Raw genomic sequence first — 27,680 nt, forward strand, 5'->3', positions numbered from 1 at the left:
GGCGGGATGAGGGGGCACCCCCCCATGCACACCCCCATCCACAACCACCGTTCATCCCCACCCGCGTCCCTCCCTTCACTCCCCCTTTCACCACCCCCTTTCACCCCCGCCCGCAGTTTTCCTCCCTTTTTCTTTTTCATTTTCATTTTTATTTTTATTTATTTTTCTTATTTTTATTCCTTATTTTTTTCTTATTTTTATCTTTGAAATTTTCTTATTTTTATTTTTTATTTCTATTTTTTTCTTTATTCTATGTTTTATTTTCTTTTATTATTTATTTATTTATTTTTAAGACGTATTAACAACTCCTACGTGATGACGGGTGGGGGAAAAAAAAAAAAAAGAGGAGTCACGAGTTTTTTTGGGGTGTGTGTGTGTATGTGTGTGTGTGTGTATCGGGTGTGACACCACAGCCGCGCTCCTCCTTCAAATCGCTCCGAGGGAGGTGAGCGGGGAGGACTCCCCCGCCCCCCCCACCCTCTCCCCTTCTCGGGGACCCGCACAGCCCCGGGCTGCGGGGAAGGGAGGGCGGGTGGATGGGGAGCCCCCTCCCCGCATGCCCCTGCCCCGGTTCTTGCAGGACCCGCCCCGACTGGGTCTCATCCTTCCTATCCCCGGGGGGAGCACGGGGGACCCCCCCGGGGAAGGGGGTGGCGGTCACGGCGGCAGCCCCCGGTGCGGGGTTCGCGGCCGCGGCGCCCGCCTCCGCCCATGACACGGCGCAGGGGGGGGCTCCGGGGCGCGGGGGGAGGCCGGAGGCTGGAAAGGTGAGAGCGCGGATTGCCGGAGTGCCGAAAGGAAGCTGGCATTTGCGAGCTGTGAGTGACGAGCGTGTAAGTAGCATGAATCATTTAAGGTTTAAGGAAAAAAAAATGAGAAGAAAAAAAAAAGGGGGGGGGGGAGGGAGAGACCAACTCTGGAGCAATTATAAGACGCTCCTCACAATTATTTTAGGAGCGGCTTTTAAAAGATTGGGTTAAGGAAGCTGCTTCTCTGCCTTGCTCAATAGCAAAACCAGCCCTTTCTGAGTTATGTCCATAAACATCATTCGCATTGGAGAGTCTTACTAATGTATAAATCCCAATAAGTGTTCTTTCTAGACCCATCTCCCATCCTGAAGACCTCCTTGCAGCTTTGAAACAGATAGTTTGCCATGCAGAACAAGTCTGCTAGTAACCATTGTAAAACTAATGCTGTGTTAAAATGCGGTGTATAAATAAACTATAGCGTAAAATCACTACTCTCAGACGTGCCAACTTTCTGCGTGAGAGCGACAGACGAAATAAAGGATATGTTTACAAAATGGGCTTCGCTTTCTGAATGCAGGCTTCAGATTGGCTGATGAAAATCGGTGTATTCGTCCAAGTCACTTATTTGGAAAAGTCACCTATAAAAAGCAGCACTATTTTTAAAATGTGACAAACACCAGAGTTAGCCCCTGAGCTACCAGGAGACCTCGTATCACCGCAACTTGAGTCCTGTGCTTTCCTTTCCTTATTCCGTAGCCTATGCCAAGCCCGCAGGGTGTCTCAGAATGTCCAGGTATCTTCTATGCAAGTTCTGCTAACTGGGGAAAGAAGTGGTCATTGCAATTATGTCATGGCTCCCTCTAGCGTGCTAGTAAGACTGCTGCATTTGGGGTATGTACCGTGCACGCGTGTGCCTACGTATGTACGTGCACGATAACTAGTTTTAGGAGGGAGCAGGTGGAGCACCAGCAGGATAAAACAATTTCAGTATTACAGTGACATATACTGTGTAATACGTTTCTGGCAGTGTACCTCTTGGTCTGCTTATGTTAAAAAGATAATTAAAAAGAAAAGAAAAAAAAAAGATGTATTTGACTTTTGGGCGAGGAGGCCAGCGTCTCCATCACTTTTTTCGATAGCCTAGTGACTGCCTTTCTCTTTTATGTGACTCAGCATTACACAGTAAATACTTCTGACTCCACAATGAAGTCAATAGATTTGAGGGCACTCTGCAGTTTGTAAAACAAGTACTAGGGACTCTGAATTAAAAGGGAAAACTATATAACCCTTTATCCAAGTAACTGGAGTCTTTGCTTGTAAATTCTGCCTTTTTTTTTCATCAAACACCTTGCAGCTTACAACATCCCAATGATGCCAACAACATGCATAGAATACTTAGAGGGAAAATAAATTCTGAATCACAACACTAGGTCCTCAAACCCATGACTGACTATCAGGTGATGATCGTAAGTGAAGGTCTTATCCCTTGACCCTACAATTCACTGTGTGTTTTAGTCCTAACTTCATCAGACCTATTTTTTAATACTCATTTTCAGGCATGATTATTAGCGATTTCAACTGATTTCTTGGATATCACATCAGCTTGACATCTTTAAAAATTGTGGCACTTAATCCCAATAGAGACCTAGGTGCCTAACTGGAAAAAGTCAGGTAAAAAAACTATTCCTGCATATGAATATGTGCCTCAGCCAGGCTGATGTTTGTTACATCAGACAGTTTATAGCAACAAAATGGCATTTATTGATTTTAATCCACCTGTGCAAGTAATGAATATTTTATTTGTTCGATGATTTTACAGCATATCTAAAATGCTTTTTCTGTCAAATTTGTAGCACACACTACCACACACTACCTATTTGATAGCTTAGAGTAGCATCATAATTTTCTACACTATTTTTCTATACTATGGAAATTCTATGCTCTATTTTTCACATAGAAAAAACGGAAATAAGATGTGTGAAGGTAATGCCAATAAGGGCCAATGATCCCTATATGCTGTGCCATGTCATTGTATATTAAATATGGATTGAAAAAAAGAAACAAAATATGAACTGAATTTTAAAATACTTATTAACAGTTTTGTGAGAAAGCTGTAGTGTGGAGAGGCTAATACATGGACAAAATATAAATCTTAAATAATCCTTCTATATGTGTATTCCTATTACACTATCAAGCCAATCAAGGAAAATATATTAAATGCACTGTGCTGGAGAAACTCAGCAAAGGATCAAAGTCCAATATAACAGCCCCAACAGTAATCTTTATATGGAGGAATCAAATAATGCTTTGGAAATCTATTTTTAACACTTGAAATGTTTGTTTATTGAAAGCTGTAGTCTCACATCAACCTAAATAACAGGTAGTAACAGGACTTATCTCAAAACAAAGCTTTTAAAAAAAATCTGATAAAACATGAACATAATGCAATGTTATTCTTTTTTTTTTTTTTTTTGGGGGGGGAGGGGAATGTTCGTTATAAAATCTAGTAGTTTATTATTCTATTCTCAGCAAGAACAAGTAAACCTTTATCCCCACTCCCATCCCCCATCCCCCCCCCCCAAAAAAAAAAAAAGGATATAAACAAGAATTATCCTCAATCAAAAGTTTTCAAATAAATATCTTTAGTCTCAGCATGAAGGGTACTTAGCAAAAAAGTCTCAGAACAAACATTCCCTAAACAAATAAAAGAAAATGGGAAGGCAAGGAAAAGATCAATATAGTTAAATGTCAAGGTTTAATATTTAAGTTATTTGAGCCTAAAATGTATCATTGGGAAAGCCCAAATCCAATCATCTTGAAAATAATAGAAAGAAGTAAAATTAGAAAAGCGGAGGAAGGAATTTGAGGAACAAAGAATCCATCTATCAGAGAATGAAAATGACTGCTAAAAAAACAAACATGCTTTATCAAAATGGGGAAGCCATAAGACAAAATTTGTGGACCTATTAGTTGGTCAGCTATAAATGAGACGGTATTGCAGAGAAATTAAATTTCTGTACTGTAGTACTCATAGCAAATGAAGATATTTCCTCGTCATCTTTCTTTTTAGTAACAAAGATGAGATGTAGGTGTGTATTGAGGTGTCAAGACAGATTCTCAAAGAGCAGAAAGTATCTAACTAAATGGTAGTCATCAAGAGTTCTTGCAGAATCTAAAAATGAAGTAAATCAACTGTTAAAAATATGCTGTCATTAAAATCAGTTACTATGTGTGAGGATTAAAAGTTACAAAATCTGTTTATCTTCAAAAAAGACTAAAAGGGTGATCAAGGAGTTACAGTGTGGCAAGCTTTACTTTTAGTACTAGGAAAATTAGTTGAAATGACAATAAAAAATAGAAATCATATGGCATCTAGAGAAATGTAGGAGAACTACTGTCCAGAAACTCAATGAAATCGATAGAAACCTTTCCACTGATTTGATTCATCCCATCATGACAAAGTAGCAGAACTTACATAGATTAAAAGGACATTTCTTCCATTTATTAGTATTGTTTCAAAGTACCAACAGAACAATAGATTAGATGACTTCTGTGGCTCCGCATGGAAGTAGTTTTATGTCAATTTAAACAGCAAGACGTGGAAGAGAGAATAGTTACTGAGAAGGGGAATAAGAACTGACAGTGCAGTAGGTAACGGCAAGAGAAGTGTTTGAGCAGATGATATTAGTGGACTAATGGAGGGCAGGACCCAAGAAGTGACAGAAATTCAAAAAGGATGCTGAAGTGGAGCATTGGGCTATTAGAAACACTTCAGGGAAAGGGAAGCAGCAAGAAGGGGATAAGCCTGAGATTGTCACTGAAACGTTTAAGACCTACTTCTTCCCTCTTGCTGGGACATATTACATTTACAGTTATACCTGTGTTATTCCAGGAAGAAAAAAAAAAAAAAGAAGAGATAAATAAGACAGATTCATAAAGCTTAGAGAAAGGGTGACTTGTTAGGCCACGGATAAGTGGCTTAGGACTTGGATCTCATGTCTCTTTTCAGACATTTTGTCTAATTTAGCACAGAATACAGAAACAACAATTTATTTAGCTTTATTTTGAAGTGAAATCTGATCTTTGAAGCTTAAAACCCTTGTAGGAGTGCTGGTAGTGCTCACTTTATGGAAAAGGTAGAAGCAAATCCAGCTCTAAGATCTGGCTAACTGACATACATTGTGCAGATGAACAAATCATTTGTCACAGCCAAAGCGAATAGCTAGCAGTTAACTGGAGTTACCTAACTATACTAATACAAAATTTGAAGGAAGGAAAATACATGACATTTTGCTTGGAATATTGTTTCTCTGCATACCAACTTTCGAAGACATACCTAAATGTTACTTGAATGGAAAGAAAGAACGCACAGAGAATAACATCAGGATGTACAGACATGATATTGAAACCTCTATTATCATATAGAATTAGGCATTGATACAGTGTGACCACAGTCCTTTGGGACCCCACTGAAACTCAGGCATGGAGCATACACACTACCCCATATACTTCAAAGTTATGTGCAGTAAGCTTAAGTATGGAAAGAATCTGTTTCTCCTCTCTTCATTATAAAAACAACAACAATGACAAAAATCCCCGAACTAACAAGATTACTGACCAAATGGAGTTTGAGGAAGCCACTGGGTATTTCTCATGTTTCTTACACAGGAATGTCCCTAGAGACATTAATAATATGGGTAATAATTTGGAATTCACTGAAATCTCAACATAGTGTGTCACTGCACCTCCTTTTAGGAAGAAAATAACTGCACCTTCTATGTTATGATATTATGGAGAGCAGGCTGATATTGTTGCTGAGTCAAGCTGAATCTCTGGCTAGCTCTGCAGAACCAATAACTTTCCTAACTGAAACATCACAGGCTTCCCACATTTCACACCTTCAAGCTTCAGGAGATTTGGGTCACTTCTTCAAAACAATTTCCTAGATTTTAATCATCAGGGTATTGCTCCTTATGGAATGGTAAGTTTTTATTTTTCACTCTTTTTTTTTTTTTTTAAGTGTTTCAGTATTACAGTTGCTTCAGAGCCAATAGTTACTGGCAGTAGCCAAGAAGTTATGGTAAAGTTTTTCTTCTCAAAGCACTGCTTAGGATTTGAATGCTGTTGCATCAGTCAGACAGGTCAGCAGTTGGTTTGTAAAGACAAAAGACCAATGTCTTTGTGGAAATTCAGAGACAGTGCTGCCACCTCCAAGTTGTGTCAGGAAGCAGAGAATTGGGGAAGACTCCAAAATAATTCCAATTTAAAATGCTATGTAGTGATTCACCTCTGCTGGTATTCTTACCCTTACCACCTAGCTGGAATGAAACTTCACTGAAACTTCTGTTTTTCTAGTACAGTGCTTAGTTTCCTGAAGAGAATAGGCATGAACGATAACTACAAAGCAATCTGTGCGTATAAATTTGAAGTTCCTACTGGAAAAAGAATAAAAAAATTAACCCAGCTTTTTGATTGTCAGTTATTTCCATATTTTTGTTGTTTTAGTTTTTCTAAGTTAGCATTTTGCACCCACCAACAAAATTGCAAACTCTCCCTAGGGTTTATGAAATTTCTTATACAGTGCACACTAAAGATTCTACAAGCTAAATTTGCCTGTTATGCAACCCTTTTGTTTCCAAAGTATTCCCTTATTCAGTTATGCAGTTAGTAGCTCTACTTTAAACATGACTGATTGCAACACTGTAAACAGTTCTGTTGTTAAATCTCACAGAGAAACTGAATCCCATTTACTCTCTCCTTGTAGCAATTTCATAAGATTAGGGGAAAAAAAAAATAAAAGAAAAAAGGAAAAAAAAAAAAGTAATGAGACTGCTTCTTCTACTCACCACCCCAAAAGTCCAGGGATACATCTAGGGATAAGTAATGATAAAAGAAATCTACTGAGTCAAATGTCATGTTTGTATGGTTACCTTTAAAAGAGAGTAACATCTTTAGACTTTCTGTAGGTGAAAACTTTTCTTTCCTAGTTTACACATCTATTTGAAGTTAACCATTCAGTTGTGTTCCTGCTAACCCTTTTCATTTGTGTACTCCTGTGTGAGCTCCAACATAAACAAGGCTCATAAACAGCAGACTATAGATGAGCTTTCAAAATGTTGTGTGGCATTTTACCCACATATCTGTCAAGTAAAAGGTTAGAATCTTCACATTTTAAAGAAAAACATACCAATAGCAGCAATGCAAGGCTGTCTAGAGCATGCGGTTTTCAAAGTTTGACATGTCTGTAAATGCAGCGCAATCCATTTATTTGTATGAAGCTCTCTTTCATTTTCTGATGGAGAGAGGGATCCAATGAGAGCCAAACCTCCAATAAACATGCAAGTGCTCACAGGCATTACAAGATCAGGTTCTTTGCCTGATGTGTCCAGGACAGCTACAACTGGATAACGGAGTAGCATATGATTGCTTCGTATTTTTCGACTACCAAATTGAGACCTCAATACTGGTTTCAGTGGCATAATTACCTAATAAGATTGTCAAACACTCTTTTCCCCAATGTGCAGGAAAATAAGGAAGACTGGAGGGTTTGCTTCCTGGCATGGGCTAGTGGAACTGCAGGTCATGGCAAAAGCTGGAGAGTGATGACAGCAGCCTACGCAGGGCCACCCATCCCCATCCTGATGGGGCATTGGCAGCCAGCACTTGAGGACATGCAGGGCTTTGGCTTCATCCCCTCAACACATCGGCCGTCTGAGATGAGCTGACCTGACAGTTGGCTGGTGGCACAGAGTAGTAGGAGTTTGTGCCCCCCTTAGAGGCAGGGGCAAGCAAGAGAGGAAATTAGATTTCTAAAAGTCATAAGTCCCTTCTCTGATTGTTCCTGGGATGGTGCTGCTATGCATCCCCCTTTCTGCAGACAAAAGGTTTTCTTGCAGTCTTGTCATAAGTGATTAGTCAGAATCGAGTACTAAAAAAACACGAGAACTACATGTAATAACCAAGGTGCAAAATTAACCTTTAAAAAATCCTTTAACATACTGCAAAAACAAAAACAGATTCTAAAATTAAAACATGAAATATTGTATCCTTGAGACTGAAAAAAAAAATAAAAACAGTGAATTTATCCGTCTTTATGAAAGATATTAAAGAGGTTTGGCTTTTCAAAATAACGAAGTGCCCACGTCCTGGAAATCAGGACCTTTAAGGCATCTTATCAATGAATACCTAAAATCACTTGTCACTATGGAAATTTTAAAATAATAGCACATACTGTTGGAATGATGATATAAAAAATAGAGAAAGGCAGGCAGAAAGAAAGAGGAAAAAGGAAGGAAGAAGGAAGGATGAAAAGAAGGAAGAAAAGCAGAAAAAAAATCAATGCAAATACAAATCCTAGTTAGTATTTCTATTGCATGGTTCTATCTGTAGTTTTTAGTTTTATACAGGAAAGTGTGTTCATGGCTGCTGCCCTGAGGAATTTATAGTGTCAATAAATTAACATAAACGAATTGCTACAATTTTCTGTTTATTATGGTATCTTAAATTTTTAGCAGGTTTAACAGCTTTACATACATCTAGAGATAACATCTGAATTGCAAATAAAATACTACAAAATGTATGTTGCAGACAGTTTTAATTTAATGTGCACAATCATTAAGTATTTAAATGGCTAACTTCTGGCATTTGCCTGTTCCACTAGCTGTGTCCACTGTAGTGTAAAGGGGAGGGTACTGTATTAAGATGAGTAATATTTTATATTAAGATTTGGTTTACACTATAGATGTTTAATTTGTATCTAATGAGTCAGTTACATTAATAAAACAGGATAGTTATTTTAGATATATTTATTCAGATGTATAAACTGTATAATTTATTTATTTATATATATATATATATTTTTTTTTTTACTTCCTTATGTCTTAATAACTAGTTCCTGTTTAACATGCAGTAACTCCTATTAAACCTAGATTAATTGCTTTTTGGAGGATTGTTGTTTAGAATTTTACCGAAGAAGTAAAATTTATTTCTCAATTAACTGCTTAATTTGCATATCAAATCAAGGGCATGAAAGGACCTCTGGTGTGCTAGGATATGCCATTTTGTTACGGTGAAGGGTGACCTGGCATTGGCTATATCCTCGTGTCTGCAGTGATGAGGCTGTGCACCCTCATTGCAGGGGAAGCTCAGCTGACACAGTGCTGCAGTACATCTCCTCCCTAATGCGGGCTCCTGGCTGATGGGTGAGAGTATGAAGGCTGTCTTGGGGTGTATCAGTCAATATCCCCATCTCACCCTTATCTGAAGGTGCTTAATGATTCAAGGTATTGAAGGTATTGAAAAGCCCAAGTCCTTTATGAAGACTGTGGTTGACACTTTTTTTTTTTTCGTCCCAGTAAAACAGTTTGCTATAAATATAGTTTATCTGGAGAAGGACCTGACACCTAAAGTGGAGAAACCCATGTGGCAGTGTACTCTGCAGCACACACACACCACCACCAGCTTAAGTAGAGAATCAGGTCTAAGAAGATAACCATCAATGGCAATCATAATGGCTGTGTCTGGTCACTATGGTTGTATCCTGGATTTGGGGGAGACAGAAGACAAATAGCCAAGGGCTAATCTGAGCAATGCATATCCCACACACACTAACCACACTGCTGTCCAAATTTAGAAGAAAGTCCATATCAAGCCAAATTTGGAAGAAACTAGTATGTGTGCAAATGTGGCCATTAAGTCAAACATTTTACCCCGTAAATAGGGCCCTCTGAGCTCTCCGGACATGACAGTGGGCTACAAGCCAGGATCTCCCCTTGGGCAGGGATTCTTCCCAGGGTTACTTCCGCAGACTGAGAGGGCCCTTACCACTACAGATAGTTGGTAAGTGGATTGGGAACATAACGGAATGCTAATGTGCTAGAACGGTGCTTTGTGATCACACTTTATAATCTTAGCTTAGTATAAAGGATTCATATAATACATATAATCCTTTAGAAATAAACCATTGACATGTCTGTGACTAGGAGCAGATTCAGCCACACCTAGGCTCCTTACCTCATCCATTCAAGTTCAGAAAGCAAGGGGGTCTGCTCTGAACCTTGTGACTCAATGGGAGGGTTTCCTTGATATAATATGTTGTGGTTTAGCCCGGCTGGCAGCCAAACACCACACAGCCGTTCGCTCACCCTCCCCCCTCCCTCTCCGGGATGGGGGAGAGAAACGGGAAAGTGAAGCCTGTGAGTTGAGATAAGGACAGTTTATTAAGACAGGGAAAATAATAACAATAATAATAATAATAATAATAATAATAGTAATAATGTGTACAAAGTGATGCACAATGCAATTGCTCACCACCTGCTGACCGATGCCCAGCCTATCCCCGAGCAGCCGGCCCCCCCACCCCGGCCAGCCACCCCTATATATTGTTCAGCATGACGTCAGATGGTATGGAATACCCCTTTGGCCAGTTTGGGTCAGCTGTCCTGGGTCTGTCCCCTCCCAGCTCCTGCTGCACCCCCAGCCTGCTCGCTAGCAGGACAGAGCGAGAAGCTGAAAAGTCCTTGGCTTGGTGTAAGCATTGCTCTACAACAATTAAAACATCAGCATGTTATCAGCGCTCTTCTCATCCTAATCCAAAACATAGCACCCTGCCAGCTACTAGGAGGAAAATTAACTCTGTCCTACCTGAAACCAGGACATAATATCACCTAACCCAGTTCCTTATGTAGTCTCTATATAGCACATAATGTATTTCATGTAGTGTCTTTGAGTAGTATACAGCATCTTTTACATAGTGTGTAAATAAGCGTATCTCCCAAATATAATCAGGTGTACCATGCCGTCATCAAATCCTTGTTAAGTTGCATAAGCTTTGTTATCAGTATTGCTGCTTCTCTCTTCCAAGTGACGTGCATATCATTTTTCCACCCGCACAACCCGATACAGTGGAATTAAATCCCACAAGAAACAATGGCCATTTTACACCTCAGCAGGTTTCTGCTTTAGATGGAAGGCTCTCCTCTTTACTATGCTTGTTTTAATGCAAATACACCTCAAAATGTATTCGTAGGTAACTTTAATTTATTCAGACAAAACAGTAACCTAATTCCAACACATTTTTTCTTTGAGGCAGTGATGGGAGAACAAATTTAGACTAGATTAATTTGTACTTCTTGCTACACTAATATTAGATACTCTAATGCTACAGTGGTGAATGTCCATCAAAAACCTGTATAACAGAGAAGAGAAGGCCACATATGACCAGAAGAAAGATAAAATCACTTCTAATAGGTGGTGTCAGGGACCTAAGCTGTATGAAATATATTAGGTCACCAAAATTTCTGAGTTCAGATATTATCGAGCTCTTATTACTATACATAATCATATACAAAACTGCTGAAGAAGTACATTTTAAATTGCTTTGCTATTTTCTTCCCTAAGAGAAAGAGGCATTCCTGGTCATTGTCTTTATTATTAAAGGCTGTAATCATGTTAGCACAGCGTTCACTTCTTTTGCAGACATAAATTGTCGCTCTGGAATTCCAGGTGTGATCCTGATTCTGCTCTCATGCAGAATTTTACCAAGTTTATCACCAATAATTTTACAAGCACTTGTGCTTTCCTACTAAAGGATCATCAAAGTACAGCCAGATTTAAACCTTCATGTACCTGATCATCTTGTGATCATTAGTCCCACATGATGCAAAAATCAAAGAAGTCCTCAAACAACTGAAATGATATGGAGACAAGTTTAGTTAATTCATGAACTTTGAATCACAGGTTCTTCCTTAGAACTTCCGCTCCTTCTATTTCCGTTTCCGTTTCCATTTTCGTTTCTGTTTCAGTTTCCATTTCCCTCTCCCTCTCCTTCTCCCTCTCCCTTCCTCCCTCTCTCTCCCTTTTCCCCTCCCTCTCCCGCTCTCTCTCTCTTAACCAATGGGTGAGGAGAATTCTAAATTTTATCATGTGACTATTCTTAAATTATTCATATAGCAAGCTCTTTCATTTACAGATTTTATGGAAAAAGTTCACAAACAGGGGGCATTATCTTCTGTCCCGTAGTAAACAGCAACGGTCTCAAACAGCAACTGACTACAGTACTCTGTGAATTAGGCCCAAATATCTGAAAAGCCACTTATTCTACAGTAAATGCATAAAATAAAAGTTATATAATAATAATAAAAAAATATAGAGAAGATTCACAGGAGGATTTTGAAAGACCACAGAGAGACCGAATTGTTTACACTGTCTAGCTCAACAAGTTTAAATTAAACAACACCAATTTACAGCTGGCAGGCCTAAACAATACTTATACAAAACCTCTACTAAGAAAGTTTATTTGCAGATTAATACTTCATCTCTTTATTCTGTTTGGTGGAAGTATTCTTTTAAGTGTTATTATTTAGTATACAAGATGTGGATGGTCTCCAATATATACATTCTCTTTCCAGTCAATGGACCAAAAAGAAAAACAACAATATTTAATGTTCACACCCGATCACATAACAGGAAAAAAAGATGATTAATAATCAGTCAGTCAAATACTAATACTTTGGGGGACTTGCTAGTATGTATGACTGGCATACATTTAAAATTAATTAAATCACTTCATAGTCATCTATAGTATAACTTAGGCCTAACTCTTATCCTACTGAACAATGGGTTTAGCATGTCCTTTCTGATATTAAGCATATCTAGACACTTCAAAAGATAAAAATGATAAAAACATGTTCTTTCCCTTTTGTGGGTAAATACCTGGTGACAAGGCTACCAATAATGCAACTAACTTTTTTAATATGTCAGGACAATTATTTGGAATATTGACCTGCAGAATAAACAAATATTGAGGTTTTGTCAGCCTTTCTAAATGCCACAGGACTGAAAATTACACAGGGACAAAAATGGAATGTTAAATGGAAAAGTGCTGTGTTCCACAACATGGAAAATGAGACCCATGAGCTAAAACCAGTTATGACTATTGGCAGATCCTAATCTTTAAGACACAAGGACAAATATCTTAAAAACATAAATAAATAAGAAAAAAAAAAAAGAAAAAAAAAGTAAAAATGACAGAATCGCTTTACATGATTGCTTCTGCCCATGCAACACTTCACAAAAGCATAAAATAATTCATTTTCAATTATATGATGTTTATTTGCAATCAAGTAAACAACTTTGAGTAATTTGCAGTGAATAAATGTGTTCAATTCATTAGAAAGGAAAGTCTAGGAGGCCAGATAACCGAGGACTTAAATTTGGGGAATTGTCTTCATCCTTCTGAAATCAGATAGAACATTGCCATTGATTGTCATGGAAGTAAGGGTACACCTTGTAATACTGAAAAATACTTATTTTAGCTTAATGTAGGCAAGCAGAACAATGATTTAGTTTGCAATGAATGCATCAAAAGGTCTCTTCCACATCAGATGGAGTAAAATATCCCAGTAAAAGCTAGTGTAACTTATTTTAAATTGTGTGTAAATATATGAGGCTGCAACACTGAAATATTACTCTAATTTGGTTCAGAGATATGCTACAAAAGAAAGAGCAGTCTGTTGAGTGGATTATGAATTTTCTTTGAAACACTTTCAATCAAAATATTTAGACTTACTCATTATCAACACTGACTCACTAGCACCACAGAGTGGAGAGTGGAGTCTCTGATACATTTTTAGTAGGATCAATACAATCACAACTGACATTAACAGGTGTCATCAATTTTAAAGGTAAAAAGGTTTTAATTGTAGATGTCAATTTTTCCAGCATTGTTGCTGTATTTCCAAGAAAGAATAAGCAAACTTTTATCAACGTTTTAGAATAGACAGATGATGAGTTGGTACATGTTATATAGTCTACGTCTCCAGATGTTTGGAGTGAATGTCACAAATAACATGAATGCGTGCTTGAATTTAGGCAGCCAGTGATCAATGTAACATGCTGAGCTCTCAAAGAGATTAATTTCTATATCCCTTTATGATGACACATCTTTATCTCTTTTGCTGTTTCAATTACCTTGATAAATTGGGGAGGGGGTTGCTGTTTTCCCATAATAGCATCAAATACAGATTTTTTTAAGGGATTTTTTTCTCACTTATCTACATGTTACAGTTTAAGAAGCATACTGCTAATTAATCAAGTTAATTGTACATCAAGAGGCAAACCTTATATGGCCAGGCATTGGTTTTATTTGTTTTTGTACTTTTTTTTCCCCCTGTTTAGTTCTTTTCATATCTAAAGCTCAAACAAATAAATCACATGCACCCCATTTTCTTAAGAAAGAGGAATTGCTTATTTGTTGCTGCAAGTTTCTTCTGTTTCTCACTACTTCTGTCAATAAAACTGAAAGCAGTTGTCCTTAGATGCTTCTGATATTATAATGTCATCAGTGGTAAAGATTCACAGACATTAATTTAACTGAAAATGGGTATAGAATCCAGTTGCTTTATAGCTGAGTTATGGGAAAGATTTATATGATAAAGAAGCTGAAATGCTCCTTGCCTAAGGGAACTCCTACAAATATGCTTTAGTCCATGATAAAGTCCAAGCTGTGATTTAAATATGTATTATCTGGCTGTGGTCAGTCTTTGAAAGAGAGGAAAGGCAATCTGGTCAGGGAATCAAATTTGTCAATTATACCTCACTCACACATAATAAGACTATTCCTTTCCCTTTGCATGAGTATAAATCTGGAAGAAACATTTGGAGACATTTCTGTTATTTACTTAATCCAAATATATTTGTATGCTACTTCGTGAGGTTATATTTTACTTTGTATGTTTATTTACAGTGTAGTGCGAGATAACAAATGAGGTTCTGTAATTATAATTTCTTCAAAGTCATTGGTATATGTGCTACTTCACAAATGCCTGGAATTCTCAAAACAAGACTCTGTCCCCAGAGCACTTATAGCCAAATTTGCATGGTATGTAAAACAAACTGGATAGAAAGGAAAGAAATTGCAACGTGGCAAAATGATTGCTGAGCAGTGTGTTTGGCATGCATCTAGGATCTTCAGGTTTGTTTCTCTGTAACTTACCCAACTCACAACACTAAAGAACAAAACTACACAGTGCAATGTGTGAATGGGGAGGTGTTTAGTAATGAATCCTTTGATGGGACCTGAATGAAGAAAGTGAGGTTGGCTGGCATGATAGAGCAGAGAGGATATTTTAGGCACTGAAAACAGTTTTGGGAAATAAAAAGTAGGAAGTTATGCATGAGCTAAGGATGCAGGAAAGAGCGAGAAATTCATTTGTAGGCTAAGGCAGACTCTTGCAAAACCTTGAAATTGCAGAGGAGAAATTTGACCTTGTAGTGTAATGAGACAGAAAACCACCTGAGAGACTGAGACATGAGATGACACAATCAGAGTGGTGAACAAGAAAGATAACCTTGGCTACAGTGTTTGGAGTGGACTGGAAGAGGGAGATTTGAGGCAAGAAGGTTACGGTTGCTAAGAGGTCACAGCAGATGAGTGATAATGAAAGCATGAAGCAGGGAGGAAAAAAGAGATGAATAGCTGAAGATACTGCAGATGGGAAAAAAAGATATTATTTGGCCAACTGAGTCCAAATTAGGACATTTGAAAGTTGCTGAATATGTGAAAAAATGTATTGAAGATTTCCGCTGTGTTTATTTACTATTCTATCAGCATGCTGCAGCTGACTTGCTGTAGTAAAAGTCACAAAAGCTATCTAGATCATCTTTATCTTTATCTGTCTGTACACATTCACATATATTAATAGCTATTTTTATATTTTGACAGTAGAGCAGCAATATGGAAAGCAAGTGACACAGGTTTATTTTGCTGTCTCTAACACTGATTGGCCCTGTGATCTTGAATGGGTTTACTGTGTTACAATTTTCTGTCTGTAAAACAGAGAAGGGAGTTATTTTCTTTCTTTGTTTGTATTACAGACGAAAAAGGATAGATACTGTTCAGTGGACTTGGAATTGTCTTTAGAGTTCAGTTAGAAGACGCACCCAGGACATCCCACATGGACCCCTTCACAACAACCACTGTGATGTGATGGGCATACCATTTCCAGGTACTAGGGTGAGTCTGGATTTGTTTGGGGTTTCTAGAAAGGTAGAAATGATTGCACCCAAGTAGGTAATTTTTGACTGGAGGAGACGCTCAACTACACCTGAAAACATCATAACCAAAAAATATTTGCAGATACACTTCACCTACCAGTTGGCTTGTGGGATTATATGTGTCTTTGAAAGATTCTTCAAAAGACAGTGGTGGTATTCTTCCCAGAAATACTTCATTCAACATGCCAAAGGGCTTTTTAAAATATTGGTAAAGCAAGACATAAAGAATACAAAATACCTGCTGGGAATTTTAGCTGGAGATAGCAAGATACTTGTAGTACCACAACTCCAGTTCAGAAAAACTGTAAACAGCAAATGATCATGCCTGAAACAAGGAAAAAATCTAGAGTTGGTTAGCCATAGGCCTAGGAAGCAAGAGCACCTCAAGGGCCTCCTTTCAGTAAGGTACCGTTGCCTTAAAATTTTGCATCCACTGAAGTTAACAGCTATTTTGCAACTGACTTCAGTGAGACCAAGTTTTCTTTGCCTAGCCAGAAGTCTGGTTTGTACTGGTGGTCCTGAAGATCTCAAAAGGAAAAGGAAGAGGAATAAGCTCCTTCACTATAATGCTGAAGAATGTTATAGTTGCCAGTTTTTCCCCAGATGGAATTCTGAATTAGCCAGAATTCCTGTCGAGGTCATCTTTGTGGCTTATTCCTCCTGTATTTCTTCTTGCAAGCTTGGGGTATAGAAACTTATTTGCAATGGCTGCTGTGCAGATTAGTCAATATTTAGGGAAAAAAAATGAGATAAATAGTGTTTTACATATTAACTGCACACTAAAAGTACAGACCAGTAAATCATGTTTTGTATTTACTAAAGGAAAGCATGTTTTTGAAAGACAATGGAATAAATTTCTTAACACAAAACTCCCAGAAAGGATAAATTCACAAAGAAATCATCACAGTGTAATACAGGAATATATAATTCAGGAAAAAAAATTGAATATAAAAATCAATTTTAAGATATACTTTTTAACTTTCTAATAAAATTGTTGCCATTTGCTCCTGAGACAATTAGCAGGTGTCAGTTAGAAAACACAATAGATTATGTACCCAATTACTTTCTCTTTTCAGACAACAGTTTGCAATCACAGGAACATGTGTGGAGGTTTAATCAAAGATTAGAACTTTAATTAAATGGGGCCGTATGTGACTAGTCATTTGACATTAATTACTGTTTTAGTTGGATTCCTTTTGATTTGCAAAAGGCCCTGAGCACTGCAAAAATTATGTCACATCATAAAAACTGCTGATTATTAAAACAGAAAGTTTTCTTCATCAGCTCATTGCTCTCCTGTACAAGAAACAACATTTCAAAAGTGAAACTTAGAGAAGGAGGCCAGTGAGTTTTAAAAGCAAAATAGCAGATGGTACTTCAACTGACTCCACTTAGAAGGGACAGTCTGAAAGTACTTAATTGTAATGATTGATAAGGTCTTCTGTCAATGCTCAGCAAAACTTTCAAGGGGCTAAACAGCTGGCATGAGGTTCATTTGGAGTTTTAACTAGTTGACTACCCTTTGGGGTGTCTTAAAGCTAACTAGCATCACTGATATTAATAGGGGACATCAATCAAAATGAAATGCTGTAGCAGAAACTGATCCAAGACTTCAAGTAATATTTTAATTTGTCGGCCTACAGAGAGAAGGATAAATGTTCACAGTGTCCTTGTGTGATAGCTTTAAATTCAAGTCCAATGGTGCCATCAGTGTTTGCAAGTCATTCTTTTATGAGTTTTGCTTTTCCATAGACTCCACTTATTCAGAGTAAAGTGGGAACAGTGACAATGAAAATCCTTATCTGAATAGCCTGCAGAAAGGAGAAAAAAGAGAGGAAGAGAGAGAGAGAGGGGGAGAGAAAGATATAAAGGAAGCAGGAATAATTCTTAGCTCATGTAAAGATTAAGGGTGAACTTCATACAAACACACACTCAGAGTCATTGTGCCTTTTGTGGTGAACTTTTAAGGGATTTGAGCTGGGGGGATACATCTGTCTGAAGGTGAATTAAAAAAGCAAAATCAGTCCATAACCTCCAGTGCTACTGTACAGACTCTGCACATGGAGTTTAGATACAAGTGTCTGCAGCTCGTTTTTTAGCTTATCACAGTGGTGCTCCGTGACAAGCTGTTGGGTCTGTCTACCACAGAGTTTGTTCTTGGGGATCACAGAATGCCTGACAGTCAAGGTGGGCGATGATTACCTAATGGAGAAAGTCTGTGAATGTTTGAATTAGTGGTAGTCAGAGTGCCAGCAATGCTAAGTACAAATCTGGACCCTGTATGCCCTGTTTTACTACAGAGCAATCATACTAGTAATCCTAAATTTGGCAAAGCAACTAAAAATCTGTTTTGCAACCCAAAAGAACAAAGTGCACAGTACTAAGGGTCTTCTGTAGACAGATGTATTGACATGGTAGAAAGAAATAATATTACTTAATACTTAATATTACTTTAATAATATTTAAGTAATATTTAATAATATTACTTCAATACTTTGGTCCATATATCATATGGTATCAGGTATCATATATATTCTATGATATCCTGATACTTGGAATTAGCTAATCTTCCCAAATTGATACCTAGTTTACATAGAAGTCAGCTTCAGGCTGTCAGCACTGGAAGTTAATCTGAAGTTTAAATAACAGCTAAAGAAAGTAAAGATACTTGATGGAAAACTGAAGTCCAGTTTAATACTGGACCAAATCTCAACTGACCTGGGTTCATTTGTGACAGTCTTCCTATATAACTGTGGAAAAAAAATGTCATTTAATTTCTTTGTAGTTCAATTTCTTATCTATAGAAAGATGGCAATACCTTTCTACTTCACTTAGTAATACCTTGAAAATAAAAGGTATTGGCTATTGGTATTGGTGCAGTGACTAGGACAAACAGATACTTCTAAATACTGCTGTTATTACTAGCATAAATTGTATTTATGCCTATTTTTCTAGTTTAGCCTCCAGCCTGTTATAGTCTGAAAATCACTATGGAAACTGTGATAGTAAATGTGGTATTTAGCAACCAGTCTTCATACCTTGTCTAGTTCTTTTTAGGAAAAGATCTAAGTCACAGCGCATTTCATATCAGATTGCAGCCTTTCCTGAAATGGTCAGAAGTGTTCACTCCATTCAGATAAAACATTTCCATTTAAAGTGGAAAAACTATCAATTGTGTATGAGGACAAGCATCATAGCAAACTTTAATTCCAGAATGAATGGAAAAAAAAAAAGATATGGTTTATTATTGTTTTTCAAGAAAAAAAATAAACATTGAGAAGAAACAAAATTATCGTAGTATTTTGTATTCACTGCATTAGTTATTTCCCAGAGAAAGCCTATCAGTTAAAATGATGAATTTTAACCTTTACCAATTCTTCCAGAGAACATTCAATTTATATTCTTCAGGCACTTTGCTACTTGTTCACCATACTGATGCAAAATTATTGTTTTTGTAATATTTATAAGTTATAGTTACAAGTTTTCAAGGACATATTTCACATTTCTTTCAAATCTAAACTTTCTAGTATAAGTTAAGATTAAAATGGAACAAAAAGATAACATAGTACAGTTATATGAATTAATACATTAATATTTAAATACGTTATTATGTTGGATACAAGTCTGGTGGTCAATAGAAAATACAAAGGTCACATTATCACAGAGTACAGAAAGCTTTAAGAGATGAATACCAATGGATAAACAATTCTGCCTAGAATCTTTTTTTCATTACTCCTATGAGATCCAATAATGCCCATTTAAAATCAATAGCTTCAAACTCCCTTTATAAAACCAGCCTGGTAAAGATTGTTGGCAGTACTAAATTTAAACAATCAAACAAATACACAGATAAACAGTTTGAATATAGGTTCAATTTTCAGTTTTTCTTAATTTGTGTCTCAAACAATTTTTGTAGCAATGGTATCAATGATTCTTTAAGCACTCTAGGCTGCTGGGCATCATTCTTTAGAGAAAAGCAGTTGTACAAATGAATATTGCAGCCCCTGACTATTCCTGCAGTGTTGCAGAATTAGATGCTATCTTTGTTCTGCAGTGCAGAGGTGTGTTGGACTGATAGACCTGGGATAGAAAACTGCCAGTGTGCTGAACAAGGAAATAGCAAATACTCTTGTGCTATGAAGAAATGGGATGACCTAGAATGTTTGTTTTCTTGCTGTAAGATCATTTTCTTAGAGTAAGGAACACACCTGTAAGTACTTCAGAGAATTTCATTCATTCAGTCAGTCATTTTAAATTGTTGTTCAAAATTACATTTATTAAATTGCATTTATATTAATTCAAAATGAGTGGGCCTTGTGGATTCCCTCCATAGGGAGTTTGGACCTTTTCTAGAGAGCATCTGAGCAGGCACAAGGGTGAGAGAAAAGGAATAGGAAGCAGTGATGCATACAGCACTTAATAATGATCCTGCAGGTCCTGGGTAGGCTAAAAGCCTTGTTAAACGCTTTGGGGGTGACAGAAGCAAGGCAGCAAGGTCCATACTAACTGCAGAGGACTGTACCATTTTCTGCAGCTGCCATGGAAGCTGCCATTTTGGCTGAAAAGTGTAGAAGTAAAGACCTGCCTTTAAGATCATGGCGGAGCTGGGCTGTGGGAAAACTGTTTATAAATTCTTTACTTATTTTTCTTTCCTTATCTTTTTTTTTCTTTCTTTATATTTTCTTTATATATATATATACACATATATATACATGTAAATATGTATATATATGTAATACATATATATATATGTAATATATATATGTAGTTGAAAGACTATATAATAGTCTTTCAACTACAATAGCTGTTTTTTTGTTGTTGTTTTTTTTTTGTTTGTTTGTTTTTGGTTTAAACAAAACCAGCTATTGTAGTTGAAAGACTATTAAAGCCTGGCTTTTCTGTGTTTCCATTCCCCTTCAGAGTGGTCACTCCAAGGAAAAAGTCAAGACAGGTCCACCTGGCTTTGGCTGATGTGGGGACTTGTCAACAGCTCTTGTAGATATTCCAGTACAGCTGAAATACTCAGAATATTTGTCAGGCTTGCTACTGAGTACACTGAGTAATGTCTATTTTATGAATTTTGAATCTAATGATCAAGATACCAACCAATTTAATGCTGTCAGAAGTTCGATGTTAATATGCATGGCCTCTGGCAATAGCTTAGTTATAGTGAGGATTTTACCAGTGGAAATGTTAGTCACCTCCTAAGTGATATCAGAGATTTGCAAAGGTCACTGGTACAAAACCTTTGTATGTAGACACCTAATGTAGTAGTTGTAGCCTAAGGACCAGCTCCAAATGAAAGCATATGTGTCAGCACGGGTTATTTGCTGATCCCATGAACTGACTTCATTGTGCTGAATTAGACACCTAAGAATAGAATATACAAATGCTGGAGTGCTGAGTAGAGTGATTTCAAGACCAGTCAGCTACAAATGCCAAAAAATTGTGTGTAAATATCCTTCCCCTTCCAATTCTAAGATGCAGTTAGCTGCCTGGATGAGGCTGCCTTTCACACAGTAGCATGGTTAGTGGTTAGGGGCAGTTGCCATAGAAGCTGGAGACTTGGAATTAAACCTATTTTTCCTATTTCAAAAGATACTGCACTCAGTAGGAAGAAGCCGTATTTGTATCCTGTCTATATTCTTGCCATCACCACGTGTTTTTTTATCTAATGGCAGTTTAATGTAAAATAGGTAAAGAAGTGAGTGCTCAGTTCCCCCTGCTATTGAGTACTTCAAGCACTGTTCTGTATTGTTCTGCAGCTGTTGTATATGAATGCAGAGTTCCTGCTCGGCACCCACCTTTTGAATTCACTCCGAGTTTTTTCTGAAGCAAAAGTTTGATTTAAGTATGTGCTCATTTTTTTCCCATAAAGTTGGTCTATATTAAGTTTGAGAGTCAGATGTAGAGTGAACAGCAGTTGATTTGACTATCAATCACTTAAATACAAAAATATATATATATATATTTCTACATTTCATCATTGTGGAGAGGAAAAAAATATCTGACAAGGAGAAAAATGCAGAGATCCATTTTAAACTTGATGTAGGAAATATCCTATAACTGCAAGTAGATAGCCTATGACTTATTCATCCACATTAGGAATGAACTACAAATAAAATAAAAATTATCCTCAGAATTAAAAAATGTTGCAGTTTGACAGAACGGATGAAACTCTAAGACAGTAACATTGAATGTAGTGATTTTCTACTGCATTTACCTCAGGCAATAGCAAAGTGATATTTAAACAAGCTAGTAATTATATGAAAGGTGTCAAATAAAAAACATTCAAAATTTAAATTTATATAAGACTCTGAAAAGAAAGATATGTTAGTTCTCTTAACTTATATAAGTAGCTAACACAAATCCAAAGATGACTCTTTTTCAGGATGTCATAAGAGCTGTGGGTGTAACTGTATCTTTGGTAAAAATGGAGAGTTCGTAGATACAGATTTACCTTGATGTCTTGTTACCTGTCAAATTCAGTACACAGTAAGTGACTTTATCTCTAGGGAGATTTTTCACCCTATGATTTTCTCAGTCTTTGTAATTAGTGCAGGGATGGCTGAAGAATACCTTTTAATCCCCTTTATGGTCTACATGGAAGATGGGTGAAGAAAGCTGATCCTGGGGCTGGGGGGGGGGGAGGGGGGGGGGAGTGTTGGCATATAGGTGATTTCGGAAGGGGCTTAGGCCTGTTCTAAGTGCCTTCACAATGGAATTAAAGACACATGGAAAACTTTACAAAATAGATTTGACTGAACAGGAACTTTAAAAACTCCTGGGATTAGCCAGTATTAGAGTAACACTCTAAATCTGGCATTAAGGTTCTTACAGGGGTAAATTAGGTAACAATGAAGAGCCTTAATTCTTTTGTGCCTCTGGGTGCATCAACATTAGAACTGTACTTTGTATTAAGAGCATTCACTTGAAGTGAAACTTCTGATCATCTCCCAAAAGCCATATGTTTTGGTTCACACTGTGGAGTACGCTAGGAACATGTAACTTGGATTCCTTGCAGATGGCATTACACTGGGAAATGTGCCACAGGAGCATGGCATACCCCCAGTTCAGCTACTAATGGGCATTCAGTCCACAGGATAAGACTGCAGCTTGTCAGAAGCACCCCATTTTGTATGCTAATACTTCAGTGGATAGATCTCTGGAATTAATAGTTTAATTCTACAGGTTCACCCGTATTGCACTATTCTGCTTCCTAACGTAGACATAGCCTATAATCACTAAGTCTTCAATTAAACTATTCTCCAGTTATTAGATTTTTGTTCATGTTTTGTTCAAGTGTTGGGCTGCTACTGGTTTTGGATATTTTCTTCCCCTCCCTCCAAAAAAGAAAAGAGCTAGCTTTTTTGGTTTTTTAGTTCCTAAATTAGTGGAAAATACAACTGAATAGCTCAGGGACATCCTGGCAGTGACATATCAGAGCTGCCACCTGATTGTACGTATGAAAGTTGTTTTTTTTCCACAAGACAATCTCTATTGTGATTTGTATTATTGTCTGAGAACATCTGAAAATAATTCTGTGAATAAAAACAGCAAGGGCTCATTGCTTAGAGAAAAGGTTTTGAGTTGAAAGGAAAAAAATATTAAGATCCAGGAACATCACAGATGAGAATTTTTCAATATTCCATTAATGACCTTGTTGTAAATGTCATGAACTGTAGAGCACTGTGAGGGGTCACCAGTACAATGAAGATCATAATATCAGAAAAAATGGATTACATAGGTGACTGCAATATAGAAGAACAAAACATATTTGTGTTGAGTACAGTATCATTTTCTTGGAGAGTAATAAGCTGGGAGCTAGATCAGATAGGAGTGAAAAAAAAAGTAAGAACTAGCTATAATAGTCTATCAGGGAATGACACTCCCTCATGCAGCTTCTCCTTTAAAAGGCAATTACAACCCTGGGATGTATCAAGCAAAATGTAGAAACAGAGAAATAATAATGCCTCCATATAAGGAACTCAAAGTAAGACTAAAATTTTAGTTTGTATTGAAATCTTCCAAACTGCTAAAACTATTCCTCTATTCAAAGACATGTACTTTTCATAGGATACATTTTTCTGAGAATCAGATGATACGGACTCTTGGGAGACCTGTCAGAAATAGCTTTTTGGGTTCATTTCCTTCCCTTTAACTCTAAGTCTTTTGCCAGTATTAGATAGCGTCACCTCCAAAGCTCCTACTGATGCAGAAAAGACAGGAATTCTTTTTGAGTGAAATTAGATGTGTAGAAGGAGGTGACGCCTTACAATAGATTAACTCATAAGCAATAAGGTTAAAGGCACACATGCAAATCCTTCTACAATGTTGAACTGTAAATATTAGCACGCAAATTTAAATTAACTTGAAGACAAATCAATGAGTTTTATTTACTTAAATTATTCAGTTATGCCATCTGAGACAAAAGGTATTTGGAGGGATTGTGGAGATGAAGGTGTTAAATTGAAACTTTTAGGACCGTACACTCCCTCTCATTGGGATAGCGAAAACTTCTGAATTCTACTCCTTTTGACAAAGTATAATTTCCCATGGAAATACCAAAGGCTTTCCTCCATCAGGGTAAGAGAACTAAGATAAATATATGATCAGTAGATTGTTGAAGACAAATAAAAAACACAGACTTGTGTTGGTGCCATGGGGATTACAGGAGAACCAATGGAAGAAATTATCAGTATCCTCCTTTGCTTCCAGTTTATAGCCCAAATAATTTAAAGTTGTAATAATAAACAAGCAAACAAACAGATATATGTCGATTACATGTAGGAGACAACAACCAAAAATGAACATAAATAGTGGTTAGGTCTTACATCATTGTTTGCTTATCCCTTGTTTCTCAGCCCTTACAACAGAAAAAAACAAACAAACAAACAAAAAAAAAAAACAACCTGCATGGAATTATGAGTAAACAAAAGGCACAGAGTCAAAAATACTTGATGTGAAAATTAATTATCGAATTAGAGTTCCTGTTTTTCATTTGTAAACAAAAGATTTGGAGTCAAAAAGAGCTAGAGTGGGAATTTCAGCAATGAAGATTCATATGGTAGGAATGACATCTGCCACCTACAAGGCCTTGTCAGCCTTACTGCATTTAGAATACAGCATAATTTAGATTCTGTAATAACATTTTTTTTTTTTTCCAACAGGTCTCCAATCTGTCTAGCATCTAGCCAGTATCAAGGGGTTAGGAACTACTGTGATGCATGAGATGAGTCATCTGCTGCTGAGATCTTGGAAGCAAGACTAATCATTAACACGCATATTGTTGGCAGTCTAAACTGTTCCCATATCACAACCCAGAGTTATAGGAGATGGGAACTCTCACCTTGCCTAGCAGAAACGTCACTGATCTCTGCATTCTCACCACAGCATTGCTCACACAGTGGAATAAATTGTACTTGCTTGTCAGAACACAGTTTTTAGTTAGGCCGGCAAGAAGTTTCAGTGTCTTAGAGAACTCAGAGAAATACTTTTTCAGAGACTTTTATTATTATTATTATTATTTTATTATTATTTTTTTTAGACATGGGGACTTCTCCTTTCGTGAACAGGTCTTCCTCCTATTCCGTGATTTTGGCCAACAAGGTTCACAAAGAGAATGTGCTGCAAAGAGGCTATGAGTGGACAAGTACTAAAATTCTGCGTATTCCCACTGCAACAGCTGTTAACCCTAATAGAAATTAGGCAGATGCCTGCCCAATATTATTATTAGATTTTATGTTTCACACAAATGATAAATCATTGCTATAAAAGTTGAGATAATTTCCACTGGTAACATTGAGAATACATGATGTATTGCTCCTTTTCCATTTACATCTCTTTCCATCTCTTTTCCTTTGATCTCTTTTCTTTTTCACAGTTTTTGTAGACCCTGTTTTGTTCTTCTTTTCAGAATTAAAACTTCATGAAGTAGTCCAGAGGAGGTCAGATTAAACTTGCATTAGGAATACTGTGAAGAGACATTTTCAATCCAAGCAAGTAAACAATTTCTATCTTTGAAATAATAGGAATGCATATCTGCCAACATTACATTCTGGCGAACATTTAATAGAATTTTAAAAAAAATAATAAAAGAAACATTTAGTTTGGTCCTAAAAAAAGTATATATATCTTTAAGACATTACACATTTTATTTTATTTTGTTCTATTTTTTTTTCTAATACATTATTTCCTAATCATTAATGTAACATTGTTTTTGGAAGTTACTAATTACACTACTCTGATAACCACATGGGACCTTAATTAAAGATTGTAGTCCATTGCAAAATGTACATGTGTATAATGAAAAGGCAATTAAAATATGTTGTTAGATAACTTGGTTTTATTACTTAAACTAAACCAATTAGATACATTTTCTTAAAAAAAAAAAGTCAGAAAGCATGATATTTCTCTATGTTGCAGTTGTTCTCTGCTATCCAGCAGTGAAAACAATAATTATTATCAGTTCTTCATGTTCTTAGAGTTGGCAGGGATATTAGTTTGCATGAAGAATATAGCCATGCAAAAGCACAGTATCACTTTAGAGGAGAGGCTGCCAACGTCTCTGGTGAGACTTGCCAAAAAAACAGTCACAGTAGGGTGTCTCTACGAGCTCTCTATCCCTGTGCGTATAGGTCTTGCTCTTAAGGATAATCACCTGCCACTGAATGGAGCTATTCACTAAGGCCAAGGGATTGACTTAAATACAGTCTCAAGCCTTTAAAAACTGCAAAGGTGCCAATGCTCTCACTTTATCAGGAGTCTCCGGATACTTGGTTAACTTGGGCTCAGTGCCATATTAACACTACCACCCAGCCTTGGAACTGAAGTTGCTTTGTAGCTGGCCAGCTGGAATTTGGGATAGGTTGACACATGAATCTTTATATCTGCATATACAGCCTTGTTCTCAGTCTTCAAACGTATCTAAAAAGAAAAGAAAAGAAAAGAAAAGAAAAGAAAAGAAAAGAAAAGAAAAGAAAAGAAAAGAAAAGAAAAGAAAAGAAAAAGAAAAAGAAAAAATCTTCCTGGAAATCTATGTCCCACTGTTTTTATCATCCTTCTTTTACATTTTACATGAGACAAGGTTAACTGAGCCCAGGAAATGAATATGGTATGGTGAACTCATATATATGTCACTCAGCTGAGAGCAAGTAGCTAGTTTCCATGAAAAAAATCTTGATCTGATGTGAAAGAATTCAGATCAAAAGAGTGAGATGCTGATTTTGAGAGCCTACACACCTTGGAGGAATAAGCACCAAAGGGAATGAGTTTGAAAAGTGGTGATAAATTCCACTCCCTGTCTAGGCTGGCAGTTAAACCATTCATCCAGTAAGCAGATCTTGAAATCTTGAGGCAATTGATGCTTCCTTCTCCCCAAACAGCAGTGCCTCTCTGACCTCCTAAGAGAGAAGCAGGATTTTGGTGACAAGAGTTATTGATAATTTTTTGCCTTTGCTCTTGAAATTAAGTCATTGTATCCAGAAGAGTCAAGTGACTTAAAAAAAAAAAATAGTTCTCCAACAGTCCTTTGGGTGGGAGAGAAATGGAATTCTAGCTCTAGTTCAGAATAGATATGTATTTTTTGTGCCATTTGGTTACAAGGACAATGAAATAGGAATATTCCAATAGGAGTAAAGACCTGGAAAAAAAAAGAAAAAAAAAAAAAAAGCAGATTTTCATCTTTCCTACTAAATTCAGTAACAATTCAGAGAGAGTCACAAGTCTAAGTGAGAAGAGTCACTTACTCCTGCTTCACATCAGTGCCACCTCAGCAGGCAGGTGGAACATGCCCTTTTCTGTGGCTGTCATTAAGGCTGTGGACAGTGTTAGCCCAGGGCTGGGAATGGGCCTCCAACTCTTATGGAAAAGAAAAAA

General features: G+C 37.0%; 1 long non-coding RNA gene across 2 annotated transcripts; it reads left to right on the forward strand.

The window, feature by feature from the left end:
* Positions 1-715: 715 nt before the first annotated feature.
* Positions 716-27,466, forward strand: LOC118251339 (uncharacterized). Of its 2 annotated transcripts, none has more exons than XR_004779761.2 (3): positions 716-833; positions 15,624-15,762; positions 24,974-27,466. It is a non-coding gene; the product is annotated as an uncharacterized LOC118251339 (long non-coding RNA). The 2 variants fall into 2 exon arrangements; XR_004779762.2 differs by having other exon boundaries at positions 15,624-15,754.
* The last annotated feature ends 214 nt before the right edge of the window (positions 27,467-27,680 follow it).

The sequence above is a fragment of the Cygnus atratus genome, chromosome 1 (assembly GCF_013377495.2).
Source record: "Cygnus atratus isolate AKBS03 ecotype Queensland, Australia chromosome 1, CAtr_DNAZoo_HiC_assembly, whole genome shotgun sequence".
NCBI lineage: Eukaryota > Metazoa > Chordata > Aves > Anseriformes > Anatidae > Cygnus > Cygnus atratus.